Below are 23,711 nucleotides of genomic sequence, written 5' to 3'. Positions count from 1 at the left end.
CGGCAAATAGTCCTTCTATTGCTTTAACAACTGGCCGCTTGCCTGAATCCCTTAAACTGTGGATTGACACCGAGGATGTGGGTCACCTGGCAGAAGACCTCACTAATGATCTATCTCACTCGAATGCTTCTGCAATTGCAGATCTTCAGGCATCCATATTCGCCTCACAGTTTGCCTTAAAAATTCTACTCAAACTATGTGGGAGAATTCATGTGAATACAGTATTGCAGCTTAACTTACCCGATCCGGGTTTGGTTTATGAAACTGAGAACCCTAAAGAGAAGGAACAGGCGACCCCTGAGGTCCCAGTGAACATCGAGGCACCTGTGGCACCTATTGAAGAACAAAGGATATATCTCACCAAGAAACAGCAGAGTATGGCTAAAAGAGCAGCATTGAAAGATGTGCCAGTAGAGGTAGTCACACCGCTGCCAAATACGGCCATCCGTCAGCAAAAATCTAGAAAGGCCAGGAAAAGAGCTCTCAAGGCCACCAAACGGCAAACAAAGGGCCCAGGGATGCTAACGAGCTGAATCCTACTGGAAAAATCTAATGAAATATCAATTGTCAGTAGTGATAGCCAAGACTCTGCTCTCTCTTAAAATTCTAACACTAAAGATAATAAATGTTCTACTCCTCAAAGGAATACCTCAAGAAGTAGGCAAGAGAGTACTGACTCTCATATGGAAAGTGTGGCGGAGTCTAGGGAGGAAAATAGAGAGGACAAGATCTGCATAGTGAAGAACCGCAATCAGAAAATTGGAGGCAAGTGGCTGCCGCGGAGGGCGGTGCTTGCCAAATTGCATCTAATACCGCAATGAAGAGTAATTCTTTCTGAGGATTTTTCATTTGTAGAACCGCTCCACTCCTCTAACCCTAATGTGACTGCAATACACTGTAAGGTTTTGGCTTCTACGCAACTTATATGGAAACATAGGAGCAGTCTAGCCCAGGTGGGGCTTGGGTGGATGTCAACCCCGAGGACGATGATCCGCTGATAACTGTGAAGCCCAAGACTTCCAATGACAATAAAAACGTTAAGCCTACACTCACTACAGGGAAACATGTACAAATGAGTGATATACAGAATACCCTTAAGTGGTTAGCAGATGCCTTACCCCTGGTTATGAATAAGCCTTGAACCTGCTCATTGCTGGCCTGGAATACTAGGGGTTTTAAACATTTTATTGTGAAGAATGGCTCACTAGCACTCATTATGAAAAATTCACTCTTCATGCTACAAGAACCCTGGTTACTCGCCCCTATTGTAATTGATGGTTATATGTTACACCATACTCCGGCAAAAAAGGGACCATTTGGAAGACGTTACGGAGGATTAATGATTGGGGTGGAAAAGTCAATAGTATCTAGAGAAATTCCTACAGAATAGGAGGACAATATTAATGCTGTGGAGTTGGTTATATCTATGAATGATAATTAGGAAAAACTGTTACTGGTCAATCTATATAATCCCCATGGGGCGACAGGCAGAGAATGAATCCAAGATATTCTGCATGATCTGTTGAGTGGATGGAAGAGTGAAACGAAAAGTAATTTTGTTATACTTGCTGGTGACTTTAACTGCCAAATTAAAGGGGGAGGTGGAACTGTCAACAATAAATCATTACACCCGCCCTCACTCATGCAACATAATTATAATGATAAGGCGGGGGAGAGATGGCTGTGCTTCCTAAAAAGTTGGTACCTTGAAATTATCAATGGGTGAACACTTAGCGACCGCCCGGGAAAATATACTTGGAGGGCTGGAGGAGCGCGCCATACACTTGATTATGTCCTTACCAGTGCCAAAGTGGCATCTATGGTTAAAGATATGAAAGTTCTGGATAATGACTGGAGTGACCATGAAGTTCTGAGTATGACTCCTGAAAGTATCACTTGCTCTTCACAGGTTATACTGACTGGCAATACTCTTATCAACCAAGCAGCCACATGTCTAGTGTGGTCAGAAAAGTACATCATAAGAGCAAGTCAGGACAGTAGAGACTTGGACATAAAGTACTATAATCTGTTTAACTCCATGACCTTAGAGGACATGGAAGGATGGATATGTACTTTTACGGGCAAGTATGCTACTAAAAAGTCACTACTTACCATCAGGGAACCGGGTCTTATTGCGACCTACGATAAAGTAATACGAGACGCCAAACGCACGCTCAGAAGCGAAATATGCAAAATCAGGACCACTACTAGGTCAATGATTGCAGCCCATAGCAAGATAAGAGAACAGAAGAACCAATATAGGTCCTGGATTAAACAATGGAAAAGAACAAACAAACTTGAATGTTGGCAAAAGACTGTTAAAGTTATTTGCTCTAAAAATACCCAAAATATCTGGCCTTTGCTTGGGGAGGTTAGGGGGAGCACGGTAACTCCCCAAATTAACCCCATAAATGCTGAGGAATGGGTGGGGTTCCTTGAGAGGCGGAATGGAAATATAGTGGAAATAATCGAAGCCTCACCTCTAGTTAAGCAGGTCACCCCCACCCCCATTCTCAGTAAGTTTGGAAGAACTCTTACATAAAATCTCCAAACTCAAAGATCGCCGTGCACCGGGGCCTAATGGTCTCTCGAATACTGTTATGAAAAACAGTCCCATCTTGCAAATTTACAGAAAATTCTAATTGAAAAGGTCCTCAAAGAGGGGAGAATTCCTGAGACCTGGCAGACCGCAATATTAGTGCCTGTATTTAAAAAGGGGAATAGATCAGACCCGGGAAATTATAAACTACTGTCTATGTTGAATTGTTTGTGTAAAATGTTTTCCTCTTTCTTATTGCAGAAATTGAAAACTTGGGCTGATGGAATAGGAGTTCTGGATCGTTTTCAAAGTGATTTCAGAGCCGGATACTCGACCTCTCGTAATTTGCTAGTTATGAATAGCCTAAGGGATAAAGCTTTAAAACCCAACAATCCACTCCTGCATGCTCTATACATTGATTTTAAGGCGGCCTTTGATGTTGTCAATAGGGAGAAACTGTGGAGGAAGCTGAAGGGAATGGCGTGCTCTGAGGGGCTGCTGCACTACTTACAGCTTCTACATTGTAACACCACAGTGCAGTTGAGATTGGATGGAAGCAGAACTATCGCTAGACCCTTAAACAACATTGGGGGTGAAGCAGGGATGTGTTACTGCACCAACACTGTGCAATCTGTTTGTATCAGACATCCCTGATTTCATTCGGGCTACTCATAATTGTCCTCCAAAATTGGGCAACCAGCATTGTTTGGTAATGGCATACGCGAATGATCTGGTCATTTTTGACCATGCATTCAGCGGGCTATTACGATCAGCGGAGTGGCTATGGGAATATGCGGATTTTTATGATTTAGTAATAAATCATAATAAAACCGAATTAATTCTTTATGCCCATGGGAAAATCAGCCGCCCGTATGAATATTAGATGTCTCGAAATGAAATACACTCATTCATATAGATATCTGGGAGTAGAATTTGACTCTAAGAGAAACTTTGACACCTGTTTTCAAAACTGTCAAATAAAAGCTGCCCAATTAACTGCTATGATCTGCCAATTCTCTCGAAAACAGAGCGGCTACTCTATCTGGGCTGCTCGTCAATTATATATTCAATGTTTGGTGCCCATGGTTATATACGGATTGGAGGCCCTGGTTAATACTAATCTAGATTGGCTTCAGATAATAGAGGGCAAGTTCTGGCGGAAGCTTTTAGGACTACCGCAAGGTACACCAATGGCAATCCTTAGACTAGAACTCAGCCTGTTCTCATTGAAATCCATGGTGCTGAAGAAGAGAGGGGAACTCTTTATTAAAATACACATGAACCCTTCCAATCTGTTGTTGGCGTCTATGAGAGAGGATATTAGTGGGAACAAACAGGCTAAGCTCATGGTAGAAATGACCACACAATTCAAAACAATAGGATGGACGCCAAAGTGGGGTAAAGAACTTTGAATACCTGAAATTTCAGCTGGGGGAGCGTTTGAAGTTATGAGATTGGCAAAACAACTATGAGCATCTGGAGAGCTTGAGTAGTTATGGATTTACTTCTCACCTACTATATGCTTACAAAAAGCCCCAAGGATGCTTAAATGTGTGTCCGTCCGATAGCCTAAGACACTTTATATTGCTATTACGTATCAATCATCTCCCGGTGTTAACAGTGATTTTGCCCTGAAAGAGTAATATCTAAAACTGATCGTTTCTGCCGGATCTGTAAAAACAGTGCTTCATCTGAAACTGCTAGACATATCCTTGTTATGCCCAATGTTGGGCTTAACATACATTAAGCATTACGGCAGATATGTCCATAATTTGGACCACATTAAGGAAGATGAGCTCTGGTATATGTGCATAAACTATACCACAAAACAAACGGTTCTCAGGAGAAAAAATTGCAAACTGGTGTCTAGAAATGCTAATTAGGACTGGATGCAGGCGGGGGCGTGGGGAGAACCAAAGTCATGTAGCTGTCTAGCCCTTATTAGAAGAACACCCAGTCCCTACTCAGGGGTGCCTATCCCTCGACAGCGAGTGGTGCGACTCCTATCAAAAAGGGATAGGGTTGGAAGAAAACTGTCCCTTAATGCCCCGACCTGCATTAAAGAATTCTGGACACAGGATGTAGCAATGAAGAGCAACCATAAAAAACACACCATACCACTCCAATGTTTCTTAGTGCGGCAGAGCTGCTGATTAGATCACTGCCCAGCACAGATAAATAGCTCACATGAGTGTTCATTAACCATGGGATTTTCTGTGTATGTTTTATTTACCCTAGGGAGATTTAAGCCTCATGTATGAGTGGTAAATGTTATAAACATCTAAAAGGGGCAATTGGTGTTGATACATCAATGCCTGTAAGTGTAAATCACTTTAAAAAGTTCACTGTGTGTGAGTAATGAGCGTGAATTCTATTGTATGTAAAGTATCGCCCGTTGTTATTGGGGATTTCTACACAATGGCCACGGTACCACCCATGCCAAGAAGGTCGACCGGTTTCGATGGAGTAGAATGTTCAAACCATCTTCTTCAGGACCGATTAGTCAATCAGGCGTCAGATACGTCTTCCAAAACGTGCCCAAAACATGGGGCACAATATGGATGGGCTGCTCCGTCTCCTGTAGAGGAGACAAAAATGAATATGACAAAGGGAGGTAGTCAGTGGACCCAATGGGTAGTCTTGTGATGTATCGCACAGCTATGTTAAACATCAGAGAGCATGGAGGAACTGTATTAAGTGCCTAGAGTTACAAGGGAGAACCAAACAGCAGTGCCTAACACTCCTGGGAGAAAAGGGTGGTGAGGAGGGGGGGGTGCTTAGAAAGAGATATTAGTGTGAGCTAGGTGATCATGATGGTGACCCACCCAAGTGACAAATGTCAAAATGCCCACCTGAGTTAAGGTAGCTTGAGGAACGTGCGAGTTGCAAAGCCCAGCCAGGAGAAGGGCACTTGTGGCCAACCAGGTACTGTGGGAAGAAAGAATGATGATGTTGAATGGTGGAAACGGCGTGATCAGTGTCTCACGGTGCCCATATGGAGCTGGCAACCAATGCGGTCACTGGGTGCCTGGCACGCCGTGTGCGCACGGTGCATTTTACAATCAGATGTAGGGGCTTACCTGTGTGTAAGTAATGCAGGAACTGAGAAAAGCAGCCTTCGGATGAAAGTGTGAGTTGTGTACGGCTCGTCAGGGAGTGCGCGCACTGAACAACAAGACTTCCTGGTAGCGCGAGGTGGGAGGCGGGGTGATTAGCATGAGCCAATCAGGAGGCGTGGCATCAGAATGACATGAAAAGGGCCGCATAGTGATAAGCTGCTGGGCCCATGGGTGCCGGAAGACAGCCACGGGTTGAGAGATCTAAACCAATTCGCAGAAATCAATGGATCGGGATATCCCAATATGGAAACTGATTGGAAGGATGGAACAGGTGAATCAGGAACGTGCATAGGAAGGGTGGGGGGTAGCGGTAGAGGGGGCAGGTGGGGAGGAGGGGGTGTTAATAGTGCCATGGGAAGGGCACAGAAAGAAAACAATATCTGCAGCTAAGTGACATCCTAGTGCCAGAGAGAAAGGGCCAAATGAGCAAACAAATCAATGCACTCAGGAAGGTTACATGATGGTGTGATCAGGGGGTCATGACTGCTACGGACAAATGGGAGTGGCAAATGCTGCTGAGCCCTAAGAGGAAAATAAGAAGAAAGTTGTATCTGCAGCAATTGGTTATAACCTACTGCCAAATATGGAGGGGGCAGTGGTGGCAGTAAACAACCCAGGAATGGAACGCAGGAGGGGGGGGGGGGTCACATGCTGGTGTGGACAGAGGGACATGTTAACAGCGGAATGATACAATCCGTGGCTGGTGCTGAGCCATCAATGCAAAGGAATAATTCACTGGAGAAACGAGACAATAAAGGCAGACCAGATGATATTCGTCAGAGGAATGATATACTGAAGGAAAGAGGCAAAGGAGTCGGACCAGACAGATGCCGTCATTGAATGATGGCCAATTCTTGCCACTGAATACATTCGTTTAGGCCTTGATGGCAAGTGTCTAGTTTGAAAATCCATTTTTGTTCAAGTCTAAACAGGATATCGGAATAGTTCCCCCCTCTTGCTGGTGGTTTGACTTTTTCTAGGATGGTCCATTCAAAACTGTCCGATGTATTTTTTTTAAAATATATTTTATTAATTTTAACAACAATACAAATCAAACTTGCAGTACATTTTATATTAATGCGGATTTGCATCACTCCAAGAATATATACTGCTCCCTCAACCCCTCCCCACCTACCCAAGCCTATTCTTCTACACATTCTGTTCCTTCGCCTTGCATTTGGGGTCCTACCCCCATATTCTCTACTAAGTCCCGGTCACTCGATCAACCACGCGCGGGCCCAAATAGCATAGCTACTAAGTGTTTCCAAGCTGTCAAGGTTTCTGCTTCCTCCTCCCCACCAGAGTTGCTTGCCTCTTGCCATACTGCAATTTCAGCTTCTGCCCATTTCTGTAGGTCTTTCCACCACACTTCTACTCTCAGACCATGGCATGCCTTCCAGTTCATAGCAACTCTGCACTTCACAAGTATGTATGCCATGTCTTTTAGTTTGCTGACATGCTTAAGTTTCTTAGAATCTACTGATTCTACCATTAACTTAACCCCTTTATCTCCAGCCTATGCGCTCCTTCTCCCCAGAATCTCTCAATTACTGGGCACGCCCAAAACATGTGCACCATCCCAGCATTCTCCTTGTCACATTTAGGGCATGATTGTCGTCCTGCATTTGCAAAATAGATATTCTCTGTGGCGTCATATACGCTCTGTGGGTGACATATAGCTGTATCTGCTGCAACCTTGCATTCCTTGACACCTTCTTATGGTATCTTTGGCCTCTCTCCCACATCCCATCAGTCCTAGGGGTAGACACCTCTTCCACCCACTCCTGTCTTAGTTGTGCTAGTTCTTTCCCCACTTTGGACATTACCATCTCATATATTCTGGATATCTCATGCCCTCCTTCTGCTATGTCATATATTACATCTAAGGTGGCGTCCGGTTGACCTTCCAATATTATCTTGGACCATGTTTCTTTGATCCGCTGCACCACCCTATGGTACGTGATATATTGTCCCATATGTAGCCCCGTTTCCTCCACCAGCGTCTCAATCTCCTCAATCCTCCACTCTTGCCATACGTCACCCATAGTTGCTATCCCAACTGGTTCCCAATGCTTCTTAATCTTCATTAGTTGGTCGCCTTTTCACACGAGCGCAACAATTGGCACTTGCCGGGAACACCGGGATGAGTTCTCCATTACCTGACAGACGCTATGCCATATTTCCCATCCCAGGAACATCATTTTCGGACGCTCTTTCACATCTGTTCTGGGCAGCCACATCATTTCTTGTAAGAAGAACGGTGCACATTCTAGCCTAAACAGCCTAGATTTCTGATAGCCATTTTGCTACGCATTGTAATTGACTTGCCAAGTAATAGACTTCATAGTTTGGCAATTTTATCCCCCCTTTCTCATGTGTATTTTGTAGCTTCCAGAGGGCTATTCTATTTCTCAACCCACTCCATAGGAAATCTCTACATATACAATGTAATCGGGCAAAGAATCGTTTTGGGATCAAGTGCGGTATATTACTAAAGTAGTGCAATAGTCTCGGCAGGACCACCAATTTCAACATTGCCCCTCTCCCCATCATAGCCAAGGGAAGCTTCGCCCAGAACTTCATGCTACTTTCGATGCTCTTGACCGCCCTCTCAGTATTGTGCAGGTGCTCTGCCTCCACCGTATGGTAAATATCTATCCCAAGGTACCTAAACGTGTCAACCTTCCATGGTATTTGTAATACAGGCAATTGCTCTAGCGGGATCCCCCTGTATCTGCCTAGCGGAAATATGCATGGTTTTTGGGATTCAATGCTATACCGGACAGTAACGCAAATTGTTCCATCACCTCTAGCACGTATTGGAGGTTTTCCTCAGGATACATACAGGGAGATTAAATGTGGCTCTGCTTTTATGGGGATACCCATCACATTGTACTGTTGCCTTAGGTATATCGCCAGGGACTCTAGAGCTAAGATATATAGCATTGGGGACCACGGGCAAAGTTGCCTAGTGCCCCTGCTAAGTTGCCATCTCTCCGATATTATCGCTCCCGTTTTCACCCTGGCTAGAGGCGCGCTATATAATAACTGAACCCATTTAAGAAACCCAGGCCCTATCCCATAATTGGTCAGGACAGCAATCAGCCAAGGCCATTTGACTGAGTCAAAGGCTTTTATTGCACCCAGTGATACAACTGCCATCTCTTCCGCTTCCCAATTCCCATACTCAATGACTCGATGGAGCCGTCTGTGATTGTTGGTGATGTTCCTGATTCGGACATACCCGGTCTGGTCAGGATGGATTAGTTTAGTGATAACTTTTCTCATCCTGTTTGCTCAGACCGCTGTGAGTATTTTGCTATCCTGATTTAGCATTGACAATGGTCTGTATGATCCACATTCCTTGGCAAGCTTATTGGGTTTCGGGAGTGGTACAATTATTGCCTCACGTAGGGTCTCCAGGAGCCTTCCCTTTTCATATGGCTCATTTAGCATTGCTAAAAGCGGGGGGAGCACCTCATTTTTGTATCTTTTGTAAAATTCACTCGGGAGTCCATCAGCTCCCGGGGCCTTGCTTGTGGGTAATTGCACCACTACCTCCTCCAGTTCTTCTAGGATAATCGGGGCATCTAGCTCTTCCTGTTCTTCTACACTAATTTGTGGCAAGCCTATATCTTCTAACGTTTCGCTTATTTTCCTACGATCGCTTCCTTCTTTATCGCCATATAGGGTTCGATAATATTCTACAAACTCTCGATTAACGCCTTCTTGGGTGTCCACCATACATCCGTCATCCCTCGTGATTTTTCTGATTGTGGGTCTGGGGGTTTCATTTTTATATAGCCATGCCAATGTTCTTCCTGGTTTATCACCTCCAGCATGCTGTCTCTCTACATACTTCTTATAGTTCAGATTACACAATCCCTCCCAACATCCCACGCATTTTTGCTGCAATCAGAGTATCGTTTCGTTCTCTTCCTTGGTGGTGCCTCCCCTTCCCAGCGCCTTTTCCAGTTCTTTTTCAGCTTCTAGTAGTTCAATCACTATCCCTCCTTGCAATCTTTTGGACTTAGCTATGGCTATCCCCCACTCTTCACGGATCCTCACACCCAAGGTCTGCCAACAGTGACTGCAACGCTCTGGCCACTGGAGTGGGTCTATCTAGTTTATTGTCTGATCTATCGATTCTTGGGTTTAGTGCGCAATTAAAGTCTCCTCCTCAGATTAACAAATCCATTAACAAACATGAATTTGTTAATGAGTCTACTCTAGTCTTGTCTTTTTCATTTGTTTTTTTTGTGTGTAAATATTTGACATATGTTTTGGTCTGGTAACTCTTTTGCCAGTTCTTTTTTATTCTTATCTGTTAATTGGTCAGATTCTTCGTTGTTGATCAGGTCTACCACGTATTCAGGGGCTGATTCAAGCCTGTTTGCCCCCACTTGATGTTATTTTGTTATCAATCGCTCGTTAGGTGTTGGGGGAGGCCTTTGGTCGCATTCCCTTCTAGGGTTTTGTGCATGCTTTACTGTCGCCACAGCCGTTGCTACTAATGCATCTTGCTTCAGTTGTTTATCCCTTTCGCCCTCGTATTAGATTTTAAATCTGTTCCATTCACAGTTTTGCTGCTGTCATTTAGCGGAGTGGTTGTTTGAGGCTGTTTCGTGTTCCATACCAGTTGCTGAGGCATCAAGGCCCCACCGTCAGACCTTTGCGACACTCTCATGTCTCTTTTCTCTTGGATGATGGGCTCCAAGTTATTATGCAATAGTTGGGAAACTTAGAAAATTGTTTTCCTTAAATTGATGCTGTTCGTACGATTCTTTAGAAACTCCATCTTCCCCATGTCTGGGCGCTACTGTCTTTGTTGCGCCGTCTTTCATTACCGGCGGCAGCCTACTTTCGTCATCCTTTCCCTGTTCTTCTGGCATAGTTTGTGTGGTTTGTGTCCTTTTCATTTTGTCGAACGTGTCTTTTCTTGGGTAGTTGAGATTTCCTTGGTTATCCACTTTCCATGTGGATAGTTCTTGATCTTTCTTTTCCATGCATAATTAACTCTTCAATATGATTTGATCAGGTATTTTTGATTCCACCTCATTATTCCTTATTTTCATTTTATGATTTAATGGATCTTGGTTAAGAATTGCTCCCCCCCTAGGGCCTGGTTCCGCTGAAGAAGAATTTTTGCCCCTTCATATATCCCCAGAGTTAATCTTGGAGGCTTCCAGATGTTTTTATCCTGCGTTGCCCAACTTTTTATATTCGTGTTCAATTTTATTGGGCCTCACCCTATGCCTCTTTTGTTCATATTTACAGGTGCTTGACTGCGGAAGTCCCAGGCACAACTAGTCATTTCTCTCTGTCTTGCTACTGTCTCTGTTTCAGCCCCCAGCATTATTCTTTTTTCGCTGTGGCCCTTCTGTAAGTTTGTTAATACATTCATCTTGAGTTTGTCTGTGCATTTCAATCACCCCCCTTTTTTGCCACCATCATCTATCTCTTCTTCACCATCTTCCACGTCCTCAATGGACTTCTTTCATTTGTTAAGTTGCACCAACCTGTTTTTTCTCTCTAATATCAGTGATCCACAAGGTTTTTGGGACTACTCCCAGACTGTTGTTCAGATTCACCCTGAGTCTCCGTTCTCTCCTCTTTATCCCTCATTTTTAAAGTACTGTTATTCAGATTCCCATCTGTCGGCACCCTATCGTTCTTTTTTGTCACGTGATAATTTGGGTCCTGCAGCAGCATGTTACTGATGGTCTCCATCACATCCACGTTGTTCGTCCGTTCCTTACCCTCGATCTACTTCAAAGATTTAACAACGAGTAAGCTGTCAATGTACAGGGCGGCGCTTGCGCCGATTTTTACCTCCACGTCAAAAGGGCAGGCAGTGTTGCTAGTTTCCAACTCTGCTTTAGAGGCGTTCTCCCTCGTCATTGCCCCCATGTTAGCGTCTATCTGGGGCTCCAGTGGAGTTGAGCACCCTCCAATCTGCTCACCCGTTAAAGGTAGTAGGTCAAATGTCAAAAGTTCAGCCGTCAGGTTCATTGGATGGTTACAACCGTCCATAGGGCTTGTTGGGCCCACCATTACCCCCTTAACACAATGTTTCTCAATGTTATTAGTGTTTCTGGTCTCTCACTTACTTTCTTATTCTGCAGGTCATGAGGCCTTTCACCGTCCACCGGACACCAGACACTCAGCTCACACTCTCTGCTACGCTTTGCTAGGCGGGTAGTTCTTGTAGCCAAGCGAGCGTAGCTGGAGGCGAAGCACTGGTGCACAGATGGTGGAAAGTAAAAGTGGACTAAGTTCTGATTTCCTACGGCAAAGTCCGCTGCAAATCCAACGTTTCAAAGGTATCCAACAAATGTCAGCAGTAAAGCAGAAAAGCAGATATCTGCACACATAGCCTCAGCAGCCACACCAGACACTCTGCTCACACTCCTCCCATTATACATCAAACAAGAATTATGAGGGGGAAAAAGCCTCCCCCACCCCCGCACAACGCAGCTGAGACTGGAGGAGGCCTGAGGAGGGCCCAGCTGGGGGCAGGAGAGGCAGAGTCCCCCAACCCTGGACATACAACAAGAAGGGACGCTGACCCTGGAAAAAAGGGACACCCGGAGGTTGCTCAACCCTGCAATACCATAGGTGAAGATCCGGAGAAGGGCACGGGCCTACCCAGGGCTTGGGAGGTGAGAAGTAGCCCCAAATGAAGCTTCCTAGTAGCAAACCCGCAGCCCAGAGAAGCGAGGGGACCCAAGAGCCCGCCAGGCTAGTAGCAGAGATGAGCTGAGCCACATAGAGGGGTCCCACCACAGAAGCCAAGATGGCAGTAGAGGCGGCGGCTGCACAAGAATTAGGGGCCCTGGGAGGCCTACATCAAGACATTCACACATTACTTACAGAGCTGCGCTCCTTCAGGGTAGAGGTGCAGGGCTCAATGGGGGTCATCACAGAAAAATCACAAAGGTCGTGGACAGGGTAGAAGCACCAGAGCACACGCAACGAGCGGCAAACATACTGGACGTTGAGGTGGACATGAGATTCAAGGAGCTGGAGCGCAGGGACAGGGAGATCAGACACAAGTTCGATGATATGGAAAACACGGAACGGAGGAATAACCTACGCATATGGGGACTCCCATGCAAAGACACTGAAACACTGCAAGACCTTGAAAAGTCCTTGCAGTGAATGCTGCGCAAGCTGCTAGGGGCCACGGAAGAGAGGATTTAAATTGACAGGATCCACAGAGCCGCTGGGTCAGGAGGGGGACCACGCTCAGTGGTGGCTAAATGCCAATATGATCGAGACGGAGATGAAATCCTCCAAAAGGCAAGAGAGAAGGGCACAACAGACTGGGAATGGGCCCAAGTGACAATATATTAAGATTTATTATTGTATACATTAGATCAACGCAGGAAATGTAGGCCCTTAACAAAATGGCTTCAAGAAAAAAGGTTCAAGATATCATTGGCGCTTTCCCTTTGCCATGGCATTCGAGCTAAAGGATGAAGATTATGGGCCTCATTACAAGTATGGCAGCAAGGCAACAACGGTGCCGGTAGCGCTACCGGCACCGTTGCTACCGTATCGGCATAGTACGAGTTCTGCTGGCGGGTGCCCTTGCAGCCACCAGGTCTGACCTGGTGGCCGTACCAGCACTCGCGAGCAGAACAGGACTGTAGCACGGGTACCGTTATTAACGGTACCGGTGCTACCACCTTCCCCATTCCCATTTGAGCCCCAGGGGGGGCTCAAATGGGAATGGGGATGGGGATGTACCGGGCCCAGCACCCGCGAAAGGGCAATTACCGGGTCTGGCTGGGCTGGAATAGCCCAGTAATTGCCCATTCGCGGGTGCCGGACCCAGATGCGAGTTTGAAGGTAGCCTTGCTGGTTTTACCGGCACGGCTACCTCCAACCTCGTAATGAGGCCCTATGTCTTACGAAGGGGAGAGAAGGCAGACAACCTCCTCAAGGAACGACAAGACGAGGAAACACTGCCGGAAAGGGAGAGCCAACGTCAAATTAAGGAAATGTTTCAAGAGTGCATTCGCCCAACCCAAGGAACACAGAAGAGAAACAAGCTCTAGGCAGGCTGGAAAGTCGAGGGGTCGGCGCTTGCAGCCTCCAAGATTAACAGAAACAGAAACAAGGGCAAGATAAATCTGGGGGGGGGTGGTGAAAAAGGTGGCCTCGCAGAAGGACAAACTCCCCTACAAGTTCAAGTACCCATCGGGGTAGAGGCGGCTAGGCTTGTCACTAGCCTTCAAATATCCTGGTGACCTGGAGATATCCAGGTGTCTCTATGTAATTGGGCTATACGCCTTGAGTGTTTATGGTTTAGTTTGGGGTTTACAGTTGCGGGTTAGGGAGGGCAAACATGGAGGGGGGACTTGGGAAAAAGGGAGCGAGGGATGGAAGGGATCTGGCGTGCACACACAGGGAAGGGGCAGTGGAAGTCCAGGAGGGGGCGGGAGTCCTGGCTATAAGAAAACACCCCGAAAAAGGGGATGGTTGTGCTCAAGGTGGCAACCCTTAACTTCAAAGGTCTCAACTCGTCAAATAGTCATTGACACATAATATGTTCCAGAATCTCTGGTTGTCCATCCTGTTTTTGCAGGAAACACATTTTAAGCAGGGGATGGAAAGGCCACAGAGGAAGGGTGTGGTGGGACAGATGTTCTGGGCCTCCAACAAAGAACATTAAAAGGAAGGGGTGGGAATTGTGCTGGCGAGGTATTTTCAGATGAAAGAACTCCAGGTCAAGAGAAGATTTGGGGGGAGATTTCTGACACTTAAGGGACAAATGGATTGGGTCATGTTTACGTTGGCTACGGTATATGCAACCAGGTCGGGACAGCTCCCCTTCTTGAGAAAGATTCTTATATCTTATAGGGCTGGAGGATTGGGGAGAGGGACACATGCTGGTAGGGGGGCACTTCAGTCTAGTGGCTGACCCAAGGTTGGATTGGTGGTCTGCGAGAGGGTGAGCAGATAAACAAATGGGGAAAGAACAGGGACTTTGCCACCCTCCTGGAAGATCAGTTCTGGATAGATGCATGGAGGGCCTCTCATCCCCAAGCTGGGGGCTACACCTTCTTCTCACCCCCTCACCCCACTCGACCTACACCAGGATCAACCTCTTGCTGATCCCTAAGGAACAGGAGGCAGACATGGTATCTCCCAAGGTGGAGACAGTTACATGGTCGGACCACGAGATGGTCACAGCGTCCTGGAAGTTGCCGGCTAAAAGAAGAGTCACCCCAGGGTGGCGCTGCAATGACACCCTACTTAGAGTCTTTACAGAGTTCATGGGAAAAGAAATACGCACATTCTTTGAGACCAACGACACAGGGGAAGTACACCCTAACCTATTGTGGGAAGCAGCCAAGGCCACAATGAGGGAGCTACTAAAAGCAGAAGGGGCAAGGAAAAAATGCAAAAGGGGGCTCAGAGGGCAAATTATGGACAGATATAGAGGGACTCAGGGCACGGTTGAACTGCTGGACAGGAGACAGAATGGTCCTACTGCCGGAGATCAGGCATAAGAGACAGTCCCTACATACTACACTACAGGGTAGGTGATCAAAGAGGTGAGATGACCAAACACTGATACTATGAGAAGGGGGACCGGGTGGGGACGATGCTGGACATAGAGGGCACAGGCAGGTGGTGAAGATTAGAGATCGGGAAGGGGAGCTGGTATATCCGAAGGAAGAGATCCCTGGCCGGTTTGCTGAGTACTACGAAGAACTGTACAAAGAGGCACCGGGACCAGGGGATAATGCGGTTAAAACATATTTGTAAGGCTTGGCCATCCCGAAACTCCCCACGGATGCATTAGAAGTCCTGGAGGCCAAAGTTATGACAAAAGAGATAGTGACAGCCATATGGAAATTAAAGAGCGGGAAAGCACCAAGAGAAGATGGCTACACCACAGATTTCTATAAATAGTTTCAGGAGCTGTTGGCTGGGCCACTAGTGAAGGTGTTCAATGATATTAGCAATAGTGGCAAGGTTCCCCCCTCCTTTCTGGAGGCAAAGATAATAGTGCTGCCAAAACCTAGCAAGGACCCCACATACTGCCAAGCATACAGACCCATATCACTCCTTAACGTTGACGCTAAGCTCTTCACATGGGGGCTGGCAACACGGTTGCAAAGGTATCTACCGAGGTTGATCCATCCCAACCAGACAGGTTTCATCAGAAACAGACTGGGGGGCAGATGGCCTTCGAAAAACCCTACACATACTGCATTCATCAGATGCCAAAGAACAGGGAGTGCTAATGTTATCTCTTGACGCTGAAAAGGTCTTCGACCAGGTGAGCTGGTCATTTTTGCGGGGAGTCCTGGCAGAGGTGGGAATGGGAAAGCAATGGGCAAGTTGGGTATCAACCTTGTACTCTGAACCCTGATCAAGGGTGGCAGTGAATGGGGAGGAGTTATGACCTTTTAGACTAGGAAGGGGAATGAAGCAGGGCTGCCCCCTATCACTGCTCTTATATGCCTTGGTGATGGAACCCTGGGCAATAGATGTGAGGGCACAGAGCGACATTAGACGCATCAGGGTGGGAGAGGTGGAATACAAACTCAGCCTTTTTGCAGATGATGCGCTCTTATACTTCACCCGACCCCAAGCCTGCTTCCCGATATTGCTAGAAGGGTTGGAAGTATACACAGTTATCAGGGTTCAAGGTAAACCCTAGCAAATCAGTGGCACACCCGATTGTGCTGGCGAGGGAGCAGAGTGGTGCCTACATGAGGAGGTTGGGTTTCAATGTAGGGGGTGAAGGATTCCGCTTTCTCGGAATCGAGATCCCGAGGGACCTCAGCAATCTATTTGACAAAAATTGATCCCCCCCCTTATGGGAAAAAGTGAAGACAGACCTAGAGTGTTGGACCAGGTTTACCTCTTGTGGAGGGCTTAACTCAACTGTCTGAAGATGACAGTCTTCCCCAAATTCCTATTCTTGTTCCAGATGCTCCAAGTAATAATACCTGCACACTTTTTTTGACATGGTTAAACGAAGGCTTCTGAAATTACTGTGGGCAGGGAAAAGACCCAGAATAGCTTTTAGAGCACTCACAATGGCAAAGGAAGAGTGGGGGTCGGGCTCCCGTACCTAAAGATCTACTATAAAGCGACTCAGTTACGCATACTTTTAGACCACCTAGAGCCGCAGTCAGAAAAGCAATGGGTGGCCATGGACAACTCGATCTTCGACCCAGATTCGCAGTCAGAAAAGCAATGGGTGGCCATGGACAACTCGATCTTCGACCCAGATTTGCAGTCAGAAAAGCAATGGGTGGCCATGGACAACTCGATCTTGGATCCAGTCTCCCTCTCCCTGGGGGAATGGTTATGGGTGCCCCAGAGAGACATCCCACTTAGAATCCTGCAACACCCCATCCTAGAGGTTTTATGGTCGATCTGGAAAGAAGGGAATAACACGAGGTGGATCACGACATGGCCCTCCCCACTGAGTTGCATCTGGGCCCCCCTGTGAGAAACCTGATAGTGGAACCCCTGCAGTTCCAAAAATGGTATCAGGCTAGCCTGAGTAGAGTGGGGCAGATGTGGGACAGGGGGGAGTTCTTATAGGTGGGGACTGGAGGACATCCTGCAAGTCGCCCAACTGTCTCCATTCCACTACTTGCAGTTGAAGGGAGCTTTCAATGATTCACGATGGGGAAACAACTTGCATAGAGACCTCACCCCTTTTGAATTATAACTCATACAAAATAGAGGAACAAAGGGCTGCATAGCATGCTTGTATAGGGTACTACTGAAGGCAGACCCTCCACAGGGCCCAATGGCCAGGGAAAGATGGGCAAAAGACCTGCAAAGGGATATAATAGACGATCTATGGCTAACCATGTGTAGAGGGGTCACACAATCCTCAGGTTCACTCCAGTATAGGATGCAGGCACTTAAGATCATAGACCAGCACCACCCTCCGGCCCTACTGGCTAAGATGTATCCGGACGCAGATACACGGTGCTGGAGATGCCGGCAGCTGGGCGCCGACTATTACCACATGTGGTGGGGATGTACCCATATTCATATCTACCGGGGGAGGTCCTACCATGGATCAAGGGGATCTCAAGAGGACTATCACCATGGGGCCTCCTGTTTGGGGTATGGGATACAAACGAAGGGACAGACCAAGGAAATCACATGACCCGCACCATGATGGTGGCAGCCAGGTATTCTGTGGCACAATTTTGGAAGCATGACAAACCCCCCACCGAGGAGGAATGGCTCAGAAAAGTCAGGGGAATATACGAAATGGAATACATGATGCATGTTCTTAATGAATCAAGGGTTAAGATTGGAGAAATGTGGCTGCCTTTTTTTGCAAAATATGGTAATTAATCAAATTTAAGAAGAGACCCAAGGTAAAAATTGTAATGTTTGAACACTGCCTCGAACCTCACATGGTTACCAGTTGTTTAATGTGCTGTGTGCGAGTCGGGGAGGGGATGGGATGGGATGGGATGGGGGAGGGGGGAGTAGAGGTGGGGACGAGTAATCACAAGTCTCCTTATTAATTATTTATGCCAAACTGTCAAATGTTACGTGGGGTCCCCCTGATGAGCATACCATTCTTTCATTACAAGAAAATAGTCCAACATGTGGCACCTAATCCAGAACAGGACTGCAAGACTTGTCCTTGGCCTCAAGCCCTGGGATCGTATCTCTCCAGCCCTGAAATCCCTTCATTGGCTCCCAGTGGAGGCAAGGATTAAATTCAAAACCCTATGCATTGTCCACAAGGCTTTCTGGGGCCTGGGTCCAAAATACCATCAAATATCCCTCCGTAAATACCTCCCCTCTCGAGCCCTTCGCTCCTCCACCTCTAACTAAGGGTTGGTCGTTTTGCAAAGAAACGAGCTGGGGGTATATATCGGTCTTTGGCCGGGGCCTCTCTTTGGAACAGCCTCCCAGCCACCTTGAAACTTGAGGAAAACCATCTCCGGTTCCGGACAGGGACGTCATTTAGGGGTCGCCAGAGGTCGCAACTGCGACCTCTGAGGTCTCCCTTGCGACCTCTGTGGTCTTCCTTGCGACCTCTGTCTTAAATATTTTTTTAAAATGTTTTTTTTGGTAATGTAAGCCCCTGGGCTGTGGCCAGCACCATGTGGCTCTTTACTTCTGCAGTGGCAGGCTTTCTTGTACAGGCCCCTTTAAAAAAAATAAGAACAGGTGTGCCACAAGTCTAACACTTTCAGCTCTGACCCTAAATAAGAAAGAATAGGAATACCAAATAATGTGTCTTTCTGGAATTCTATACAATAATTGCTTGACTCATCAAAGGTTTATTTCAGGCACACTTCGGGGGGCGAGTCACTGATTTGGTCTGTTCTTAAATGCCTCAACTCAGTCTTTCATCCTTCTGAGGTCGATAAATGAGTACCAACACAGGTTGGGTGATATTGGGTGTACATTTTTTCTATAGAAAGCACTTACGCGTAAGTGCTATATAATAACACATCATTATCATTTGGTCATGGACGTCTGCTTGCATTCACACTAATTTAGTAATATGGACCTATATACACTGATCTTAACGATACATATGGCGATCCATTCTTGTATGAAATGTACATCACATTATAGTGATTTCGTAACCATATTTTTCGTAGTGGACAATGCTATGTGATACCACTTCCTGTTTTGTCAATGGGTGAAAGGTTGTGTTCTATCACTTCCCGCGATATCACTTCGGGGCAAGGTCAAATGACATCACTTCCCGTGATGTCATCAGGGGGTCAAGGGTTGTGTGATGTCACTTCCGCTACCCCTGGCATTTTGGTGAAATGATGTCCCTGGTTCCAGAAGACCTCAAGACCTTCCTCTTTGCCTCTTCCTTTGCCCTTCTTCTCCCCTGTTGATCGGTTTCTTCTCTTGGCATCGTGCACCTGCCTGCCCTCTGTCATTCGGGCCCAGGTACCTGCTCACCCTGCGACCCTCCTGCACTGCCTCCAGGCCACCCCCTGAACCAGGGATCTGTATCTGTACCCATACAGTCCCCCTCCCACTTTTTTTCTGCACTTATCAGATATACACTATATGACTAATTTCCACCTGTCACTTGCTGGCTGCACTACCATGGTTTATCGCCCTTGTTTATTTATTTTTTTATTTAGTATTTATTCTGTTGTCTCCTCTGTTCTGCACTTTCCACTCCCCCCCTTCCATGCACTTTCCCTCTTTTCCCTTATCCATGCACTTGTGCTTTCTTAATGTCAATGGGCCTAATAAGATCACTGTTTTCTTTTTTTTCTCCCTTGTTCCCCTCCCTTTTGCTTGGACGCGCTCTGAAACACTTGTGTATGAGCACTATATAAATAAAATATAATTTCATTTCATTTCACTCGGTCCTGTAGCTCTGGTGCTACATACTGCTAGTGGTTTCCATGTAACCAAATGCCAATCCGGGTGCCTTGCCCAACATGTTTTGGAAGAGCACTGTCATTGCCGCACAGACAAGAAAAGACCACCAAAGCAGTTGCGCATGAATTAAGATAATTTTAAACCAAAATAGTTTGTATGCATCCATGTTTGAATGTATGGCAATATATCTGCATGTGAAAGATTTTGACTATGTGTGCACGTGTGTATTTGTTGTGTGTCTCCAAGAGTTATCTGTGCATTCGTATGGCAACTGGGGGTGTCGCTGGTGCTGCCTGCATCCTGAAAGTTACTTGACAATTCTGACTTGCATTGTGTGTACAAAGTCTTCAAAGTGCTATATTGGAAATTCTTCTATAGTTGTGGCTGCAGTTTCATGAAAATGATGTACAGTTACCATACTACAAAAACTGTGGGTGCATCTAATGAAAGTAATTTATAGTGACGATATACCCGTCATCAATTATGGTTGCAGCGTCATACAAATGCTGTATAGTGCTCCTCTGTACTGTTGGTGACAAGGCATCTGCTTGTTTTTTTTGTTGTTTTTTTACCAACTATAAATTGCATGGTTTTTTACCAAATTCTTCTCAAATATGGTGCTGTAAAATGTAACATTTCCTCACATTATTTAATAAATTCCCATACTTTTTTGAAGCCTCTCTTGCTACACTCAATCACTTATGCTAATTCATGGGAAATATTAATGCCGCTCCATTAAAAATATTCATCTGCCGCAGCTGTCCATGAATCAGTAGAATTGCCAGTGCCCCCTTAGGGCCTGCATAGCCCTGGCACCAAAACCTCCACTAGCATGAACATCATATTGTTAGTGGCTGCGCACAGTGGCAGCTAGTATGTTTCAGTGCTAGGGGCCAAGTGCCATACCTTTTTATCATCCATGCTCTGTGAAAGAGGTACGGTTGGATTCAAATCCTTACTTGCATCTCTCACCTAGTGCAGCGCGTAGCAAGCCCCTGTGACAACATGATCATCATGTGCATTGCATATGTGTAGTGGCCTAGGCTGTGCCGGAAGTCTGCGGAACAACCTACGAACCTACAAGTAGGTTGGCGGGCCCTTAGCAGGATTCACAGGACATCCAGTTCATTTTGTGTTACACCACTGCAAAAATGTATTCATTGAAAGCAAGCACACCATCCACATCAATGAAAAGTTCTGGTGAAAATTCCACCAACTAGAAATCAACTTGAGAACCTTCTGATCAGCATGCAGGACACTCCTCACCACTGCCAAAGCAAACTATCAGCACAAAAATCATCATGGAAGCACTCAAAAAGAGCAGAGTGATCTTCCAAGTCATGAAGCACTGCATCAACTCTCTAGCAGACCGTGCAATACAACAACCCACTGACAAATGCAACACCATCAAAAGCTTCTGCACAAACAACATATTGACAGCTTCAAACACATCACAAACACCCCCCCCCCATAACAGCCTGCAACATATCAAGATGGACTGAATTCAGGGCAATTACTTGCAATTACTTGCCTGCCCTGCTCCATACCTCCAGTATGGTGGTCCCACCTCCCAGCAGCGACATTGGCCACAGCAAAGCGGTCACTGTGACCCACACCAACATTCAGCTGCCTGGAGGTGAGGCTCTCCCCACTCTGGCCCTCAGCAGCCTTGCTCCACCACTGGCACCTACCTGCTCCTGAGCGTGGCATCCACCATCTAGCTGCCCGCTCCCACCAACTACTGCAACACCTTCTGCTACGAGCAGGGCGGCAAGCACTGGACTTCATCTCACATCCTGTCCCGCTCTGTAGCTCCAGTGTGGTGATCCCGCCTACCAGCACCGCCATTGGCTGCACCCCACCACTATCACTACTTCACTTCCTGCCCTTGGGGCAACCCTAGTCTGGGGCAACCCAGCTAAGGGCCAATAGCTGAGATCTGTTGTCCCAGCCTTCCTCCAGCATCTTTGCCTCTTCGCTTAAGAGCTACTACTTTGCCTATCCTGCAATTTGTCTGTAAGATACTTTAGTTCCTTTTCTCAACCCGGCCCTCACCATGCACTGCTCTTCCTACCTACTGCTTTGCCTTTGACTTCCCATTCCTATCATCCCTTTCCCTCAATGCCACCCCCCTCTTGCCTCTATACTCTCCCTATTCACAAATATTCCAACCCCAACGCTCTCCAAACGTCCTCTACTCGCATCTACCTTCACCACCACTCCACCTCCTAAACTCAATGTCTCTACGCTTCTATTAATCACTCGCTTTCTATTGCTCTATGGAACGCACATTCTGTCTGCAATAAAACATACTTTACCACTGACTTCCTTCTTTCGCATTCTCCCTCTCTTGACCTCATTATCATCACTGAAACCTGGATCTCTCCTTCAGACTCTACTACCCTTGCTGCCCTCCAAGACCCCACATTACACTTTCACACACTCACCATGCCTTACTGGCAAGGTGGTGGTGTTAGACTACTCTCTCGTGCCAAACTACCCATCTCTCCAACTCCCCTACCCCTGATATCTCTCCGTCTTTTGAATACACGTTCGCCACAATCACTGCCCCATATGGGATTCATATTATCACTCTCTATCGGCCACCTGGTCCTCCTTATCAATTAAAGGATAGTTCTGGGACTTTTTTTTATTGTCCCTACGGTTCGGCCATGTGTTTTTAAGCATAAATCGGTAGATCGTAGAAAACTTTCCTATGGACCTTACCCGACTTTTCGTCCATTAACGCACTCGAAATCAGCCGCCATTTTCTGATAATCCTATCATTTCCCCCCATCGCCCTGGCTCACCTGCTTTTGCGGCACTAAATCAAATCCCCCGCCCCTGAGCCTGACATCAGCAGACGCGTACCGCCCATTTCCCAACGCCAAAGCACGTTTCGTGTCAACAATCGCTGCGCCTCAGCTAATGACGTGTCGCCATGGAAATGGCAGGACGCCTCTTTCCTCTATAAGTATAAACACACCGTTTCACAACACACAGCAGCAGATTTTCGATTCCATTCCTCTCTCTGTGTTACTTTGAGTATTCTGTGACTCGTTTCTGTGCTCTGGTCAGCTACCTTCGCCGCTTCTAGGCCTTGTGAACACCTGTACCATCTCTGTAAATTATTTTACTTTCTTTACCACACAATGGCTACATTAATGCCGTATATGTACGAGCCCGAGTACACCGAGGAGGAACTACTGGAAAGGCAAGCACGCGAAAACGATGGGGATTCGGACGGCAGTTGGGAGGACCAGTCAACGGATGAAGAGCCTGGACCATGTCGCATGGACGGCGTCTCCACCTGGTGCACGTGCAATCGGTGCGAGCTAATGCCAACTGAGGAGGAGAACTGCTGCTGCTGTGAAAATTCCGGGTGCTTGGCCTACATTTCGGAAGGCGAGCCAAGTCCGCAATGCATCACCGGGCTGCCAGAGTTCAGGGAAGCCTGCCTCTCACGGACCGTGTTGAGGATGAGGATGGTGCTTATGCACGAACTTCACGACACTGTTCGTCCGCGTAATCCGAGTAACGAGTAAGTATATTCTGGTTGTGATGTCAGTGATGCCACTACTATGTCATGGTCGTCTCCCACATATAAAATGACATCTACATATTGTTCGAATGCATGTACATTGGTTCCATATTGTGCATTTTCTAGATACATTTTTTTT

The sequence above is a fragment of the Ambystoma mexicanum genome, chromosome 6p, assembly GCF_040938575.1.
Source record: "Ambystoma mexicanum isolate Mex_15411 chromosome 6p, UKY_AmexF1_1, whole genome shotgun sequence".
Taxonomy (NCBI): domain Eukaryota; kingdom Metazoa; phylum Chordata; class Amphibia; order Caudata; family Ambystomatidae; genus Ambystoma; species Ambystoma mexicanum.
Note: the sequence above shows the minus strand (reverse complement) of the source record.